Below are 7,254 nucleotides of genomic sequence, written 5' to 3' on the forward strand. Positions count from 1 at the left end.
TCAAATGGTTGAGCACTGCTTCCCATGTACAAGGTCCTGCCTTCAATCCCCAGTGCCTCCTAAAAACAAAACAAAACAAACAAATGAAAAATCAACTCTCTTTGGGGAGCAAATGTAGCTCAGTGGTTGAGTACCTGAGTCCCATATACAAGGTCCTAGATTCATTCCCTGGTACCTCCTTAAAAAAGAGAGAGCAAGGAAGAGAGACTTGATTCCCAAAAATGAAGGACATGAGTTTCTAGATTGACAGGGTTGAGTATGCAGCACAGTGGTTGAAAATAGACCCACATCAGAGCACTGGAGATCCTTAAAGTTTCCAAAAGAATAAAAACAGGTCAGACAAAGGAATTCAGCTCCCAAATATTTCTCTCTCAAGAATGCTTTCTGAAAAAAAAAAAAAAAAAAAAAAGAGAGAGAGAGAGAAAGAGAGAAGGTGCTCCACCAAAATAAATAAAGTAAGAAAGAAAATAGGATATAGGAAACATGAGATATCCAACACAGGTCTATGTGAATAAAGCAAGCTGTTTTAGCAGAGACCCCAAAATACCATGGCTCAAATAAAATAGAAGTTTATTTCTCTTTCACATAAATGTAAATGTTGGTGGCTGGTTTTCCTGTCTTCAACAAAGGGCTTCCAAGGCTGCCTAGTTGTTGGCCATCTATGCAAGCAGGAATGGGCCAGAGCATTTCAGGGACAAACATTTCCTCTTAACACACAAGGCAGAAGGTGCACACATCACTTCTGTTCACATCCAATTAGTGAGAACTTAGACAAAAGCCACTCCTAGGTGCAAAGAGAACTGGGAAATGCAATCTCAATCTGGGTAGCCACATCCTAACTACAATTCTTTAACTATGGAGAAAGAAAAGATTTCAGTAGCCAGATGGCAGTAGCCACCATAATTTGCCTTTCTGGCCACCAGGTGCCTATTTGTTCTCAAATATAGGAGATACATCCTTCTCAAGAGAGATAACCAGCTGCTTCCAGCCTAAAATTCCAGGATGCACCTCAGTCCTTTCCATTATATCTGGATGTGGCTCTTCGTGGTTCGGTGAGCTATGATTACAAGATGCTCTATAGACAGTAGTGGAGCAGGATCCAAATAACTATAGCCAAGGCTTCCATTGGGAAAAGAGAGGCATGGAAAACAGCAATCACTGGCCCATAGAAATTACTGAATCTTACTAGGCACAAACTGCAAAAAATTGTTCTCCTCAGCTGTGGAGAACCTTTATGGTTAGTCCTGGCTGCTCTGGTTTGGTCCTCTGGGAATAACTCCCCAGTCTGCAGGCCTCCATGGCTTTGGCATTGTCCTCTGGGAGGTTTTTCCTTGTCTATGATCTTCCATGATCATATATGAAGTGGCACTGGGAATCATGTCCTCTTTGGGGGCTATAAAGCTTTAGTAGCCTACTTCCTGTTGGTTAAGAGTTTAGGACCTGAGACTTGCTTTCTTTAAGACTTGAGAAATTGGGAAACGGACTTTGGCCCAGTGGTTAGGGCGTCCGTCTACCACATGGGAGGTCCGCGGTTCAAGCCCCGGGTTGACCCGTGTGGAGCTGGCCCATGCGCAGTGCTGATGCGCGCAAGGAGTGCCCTGCCACACAGGAGTGTCCCCCTCGTAGGGGAGCCCCACGCGTGAAGGAGGGAGCAGCCTGCTGAGGAATGGCGCAGCCCACACTTCCCGTGCTGCTGAGGAATGGCGCCGCCCACACTTCCCGAGCCACTGACGACAACAGAAGCGGATGAAGAAACAAGACACAGCAAAAAGACACAGAAAACAGACAACCGGGGGAGGGGAGGGGAATTAAATAAATAAAAATAAATCTTTAAAAAAAAAAAAAAAGACTTGAGAAATTGCTGTTTTTTTTCAAGCCAGACCCCTGATTTTTTTTTTTAAGATTTATTTTATTTATTTATTTCTCTCCCCTTCCCACCCACCCCCCTGCCCCAGTTGTCTGTTCTCTGTGTCTATTTGCTGCGTCTTCTTCTTTGTCCGCTTCTGTTGTTGTCAGCGGCACGGGAATCTGTGTTTCTTTTTGTTGCGTCATCTTCTTGTGTCAGTTCTCTGTGTGGGTGGCACCATTCTTGGGCAGGCTGCACTTTCTTTTGCGCTGGGCGGCTTTCCTTATGGGGCGCACTCCTTGCACATGGGGTTCCCCTACGAGGGGGACACCCCTGTGTGGCAGGGCACTCCTTGCATGCGTCAGCACCGCACATAGGCCAGCTGCACATGGGTCAAGGAGGCCCAGGGTTTGAACCGCAGACCTCCCATGTGGTAGACGGATGCCCTAACCACTGGGCCAAGTTCACTTCCTGACCCCTGATATTTTATCTCCAGTCAGTTCCACATCTGACCCAAGCATTTTTTCTCTCAACCTAATAAAGGTTAATTTGAGGACAACAGAAACAATTGGTTTTAGTAGGACAGCTACATCCTTAATCTGACTTTTTTTATTACAGCACTGGATGCTTCTTTTTACCTAGATAATGGAACTTTGGAAAAGGTTTTGAAAGAGAAATCTTACCTGCTGTGGTTTGAATACTGAATTGGGTGGTTCAGTGCTGTCCAATCAGATAATCACTAGCCTCACATGGTTACTGAGCACTAGAAATGTGACCAGTCTGAATTAAGATGTACTGAAAGGATAAAATACACAGTGAATTTTGAAAAAAAAGTAAAATATCCCACTGATAATTTTTATATTGACTATTTATTCAGATAATGTTTTGGATAAGTTGGGTTAAATATATTACTTATTTATTTATTTTTAAAGACTTATTTTATTTGTCAGAGGCATGGGAATCTGTGTTTCTTTTTGTTGCATCATCTTGCTGCATCAACACTCCATGTGTGTGGCGCCATGCCTGGCAGGCTGCACTTTCTTTCATACTGGGCGGCTCTCCTAATGGGGCGCACTCCTTGCACGTGGGGCTCCCCTACGCGGGGGGCACATATGCGTGGCACAGCACTCCTTGCACACATCAGCACTGCTCATGGGCCAGCTCCACACGGGTCAAGGAGGCCCGGGGTTTGAACCACGGACCTCCCATGTGGTAGGCAGATGCCCTATCCACTGGGCCAAGGCTGCTTCCCTAAATATGTAATTTAAATTAATATTACAGTTTGGGTTTTTTACAGCTTAGTGTACTCCATTTAACAGTGTTATAAATATAAGGGAAAAATCACATCAGTCATTAAGTGTTCCTGAATGAACAGCACCTTCGTAACTTCCATGTTTATCATCTTTACTTTTGGGGTGTAATTTAATAAGATTATCAATTTGAAAAACAGTAAATGCAGTTTCCATTGCATACTTCAAACTCTTTACTTTAACTATGGTAACTTCAAACACCCCTGCTTTTTTGTTATCCTGAGGTTTACCGCTGACCAAATCAAAGTCGATTTTTATGTTCTGAGTTAGCTTGAGCTTCATTGTGAAAAGTTCTTACCTTTGCAACCAGGTCTGTGAAGTCTTGAGCAGCATTAGCTGCTCACATATTAGGAGTAACAAGAAAAGATCTTGCAAAGTCTGCACTAGCAAGCAGTTCTCGAGACCCCATGCTGGTGGCGTAGCTTTCAAGGTATATGGAAAGGGCTGCCTCAACAGCACCCCCACCTGGAACTGCAGACTTTGATTCCACACTCTCTTCACCACACAAAAAGCATCATTTAAAGAGCACTCCATCTCGTCACACATGAAATCATTTGCCCCGTGTAAGATAGCTGATGCAGCTGTATGAGCCTTAGTGCTTTTGATTAAAATCAGTTCATTATCGCTATTCCTCTCCCATACCACCTCTTCTGCTTGTCCCAGAATTGCAGGTTCAAAAGTTTCTTCACCTTCCGAATTGGCCAGGGTTGAAAGAATAGTCACTCCAGAAGCTTTAGCAATGTGTTTAAGGTCGCTTTTTAAAACCCTTCTAGGGAAGTGGACTTGGCCCAATGGATAGGGCATCAGCCTACCACATGGGAGGTCTGCGGTTCAAACCCCAGGCCTCCTTGACCTGTGTGGAGCTGGCCCATGCACAGTGCTGATGCACGCAAGGAGTGCCATGCCATGCAGGGGTGTCCCCATGTAGGGGAACCCCACATGCAAGGAGTGCACCCCGTAAGGAGAGCCGCCCTGCGCGAAGAAAGTGCAGCCTGCCCAAGAATGGCACATACACACAGAGCTGACACAGCAAGATGATGCAACAAAAAGAGACACAGATACCCGTGCCACTGATGACAACAGAAGTGGACAAAAAGAAGAACATGCAGCAAATGGACACAGAAAACAGATAACTGGGCGGAGGGAGGGGGGAAAAATAAATTTAAAAAAAAAGAACACAGCGAATGGACACAGAGAGCAGACAACTGTGGGAGGCGGAGGCGGGAACAGAGGAGGGGACAGGGGTGGGGGCAGAAATAAATAAAAAATAAAAACTCTTCTAACTGCCATTGCACCAGCCTCCACAAAAAATACTTCAGACACATATCATCAGTTCCACCAGTGGTTAGAATAACATTGGGACCAGTTGCCAGGATCTTCTGAATTCTCTCCTTGGTGATATCTGATTCCCTCTGTCCAATTTGGTCCAGTTTTTCAGGGTCTGTACTAACTGCCTTACACTAAGCTTCATTTTGGTTTTCTGCAGGCTGAAGTGAAGGCAAGCAATTTTTGCATTTGTCTATTAACTATTCTCTTGGGCATCCCCTGTGATCCTACCACACAGCTGAGTGCATAGCCATTGATCTGCACACTCTCCATCTGGCTTCTCCCCTGGGCTTTCAGGACATTAACAGAATTAACTGGATAGCGAGGCTGACCTCTTGTATATGTGTACTTAAAGGCAAGTACTCCATCTGTTAGCGGAAGGCTCTGTATTCTGGGCTTTTAGGTTCTTGGTTTATGTTACATAAAAGAATTTAAGGACATGCCATTGGGAAGTCAAGGGAGTCAAGAGTTTATTAAGAAACAAGAAAAGACTGCACAATCCAAGACATGGATTGCGGGCATGTTGCAGGATAAGTCATACATGAGGGGACCCCAGGCTAGGCCTTTTGGGACTTCTACTCCTCCCCCTTCATAATGTTGGAGAGGGGCCCCAACTGTTTGATCTTTTGATTGGTTGCCTTAAGATCACCTTCCTGTTAGCTCTCAGGGGTTATCTGGGGCTTCACCTTGACCCCAGAGTTCCAAATGGGATCTGGTGGCCAGGGTCTTGTGGGATCTTCCTGGCAGACTTCCCCTCGGGAGGTTTCCCGGCAGGGTCTCACGGCCATGTGGTCTGCCAGCCATGTTGTCTGCCGACCATGTTGTCTGCCGGGTCTTCAGCTGTGACCCAAGTCTTTCCTTTCCCTGTACTAACCTGCCTCACATCTACTGCCGTAATAGCAAAGAAATCACCATCAATTCCAATGATTGTGGAAGACATAGATGTCTTAGCAGCATTAATCAGGCAATCTCTTCCAAGTTCATCTGTGTGAATAATTAGGTTTTCACTAATATAACACACTGCTTCCTTGCAAGCAAGTCAGGAGCCACTAATGTGGGGTGAATTTTCTGTTTGACTAGTACATCTGCATTTTTTAGAAAATAATTTAGTGCAATAACAACCACTGAAGTAGTTCCATCTCCACTTCTTTGTCTTGCAGATCAGCCAGCTCACAAAGAACTTTAGCAGCAAAATGTTCTACCTCTAATAACTTCAGGATGGTTGCTGCATGAGGCAGCCAAAAGGGGTGCTGACGCAAGTACAAGAAGTCTGTTGGCTTTTATAAAGGGTATTTATTTGGGGTAAAAGCTTACAGTTACAAGGCCTAAGAGTCCAACAGAAGGTAATATAAGAGGAACTTTCTCACCAAAGTCAGTTGCTACATGTTGAAGCAAGATGGTAGGCGATCTCTGCATGCCTTCTTCCTCTTAAGGCTCCATGGGCCCAGCGTCTTCTGATCTCAGCTGTAGGCTGGCATAGGGCTCATCTCTGGGGGCTTCTTATATCAGGCTGGCATAGAGCTTGTTTCTTTCTGGGCTGCTGCTCAGTTGCTCAGCTGCAAACTGTCAGGCAAATGGCTCGGCTCTCTTCCTGGGGCTTCTCCTTTCTGTCACGTGGCAGGACCAAAATGACCAAGTTCTTTCCTCTTCCATGTCTTCTTCTGTGAGTATCTGTTTATATCAGCCCACCGAGGGGGCGGGGACTCAATCCTGAGTCATGCCCTACTGACATGGTCAAATCAAAGCCCCAATCTTAACAGGTAATTGAATCAAGACATGTCAACTGAATCTAATGCATTCAAAGGGTATCACACCCAGAGGAACAGACAAGTTTACAAACATAATCTTTCTCATTTTGGAGGCTCATAAAGTAATATCAAACTGTCACAGTTCCCCACTGTTAGTAATGGTTACATCCCCAATATCATCCACCAACATTTTATCCAAGCCAACTGGACTGAGAGAACTTTTTACAGGATTGGCAATAGAAGTGGCAGCCATAACGTTCTGATAGAGGATCACATCCCCAGTGCTGCAGTCCCCAAACACAGACAAAGTTCCCTCCATCTCTACAGCAGGGGACACATCAAATATCACTCACACCATCGGCCACCAGCATCTTGTCCCCTAGACTGGGCAGCGGCCACAAGAGCAGTGGTGACAGCGTGGAGTGGGTGCAGGCAGCTCCGCAGGTGCTGCTGAGTTAACACCACCTTGGCTTGCCCCCCCACTCCTCAGGCCTTGCTGTGGAGCAGGGTAGAGGCTATTACTGTTTCTTTTGGCTGTTTTAATGTGATGACTTAAATTTTTTACCTATGTGGTTTGTTATTACATGTCTGAAAGACTGAAAATACAAATGGACAATGGCCTAAGCAAATATATATAACAATAGAACTCTGACGAACAGCCTCTAGAGCAACCAGCCCAGGAAGCCAAACCACAGCCTCTGCAGCAATCACTCAGAATGCTCAGGTCAGGACTCGGTCAATGACTGCCAGCTTCCCTCTTTCTAGCGCCTCCTGCAAATTCAGGAGCAATCACGTAAGATGCCCCATTTCTAGTTAGCCCGTCTTCAACTTCCCCATGTCAACAACCTCACTCAGAGCTCACCTGAAGCCCTCCCTTCCTTTTTCATTTTCATAAAATTTTCCTACTCCCCTGCTTATCTTTGAGTCTCTAGCAAGCACAAGACATGGCAGAAGATAACTTCATGGCTCTAGCAAGCTTGGAACAAGTAGCCTCTGTTTGATTTTATTTTGGTGGTCTTTGTTT

At 45.3% G+C, this 7,254-nt stretch overlaps 1 pseudogene; it reads right to left on the reverse strand.

The window, feature by feature from the left end:
- Positions 1-3,192: 3,192 nt before the first annotated feature.
- On the reverse strand, positions 3,193-6,549 carry LOC101447053 (T-complex protein 1 subunit alpha-like; annotated as a pseudogene).
- Positions 6,550-7,254: the final 705 nt, after the last annotated feature.

This window comes from Dasypus novemcinctus, chromosome 6 (assembly GCF_030445035.2).
Source record: "Dasypus novemcinctus isolate mDasNov1 chromosome 6, mDasNov1.1.hap2, whole genome shotgun sequence".
Taxonomy (NCBI): Eukaryota; Metazoa; Chordata; class Mammalia; order Cingulata; family Dasypodidae; genus Dasypus; species Dasypus novemcinctus.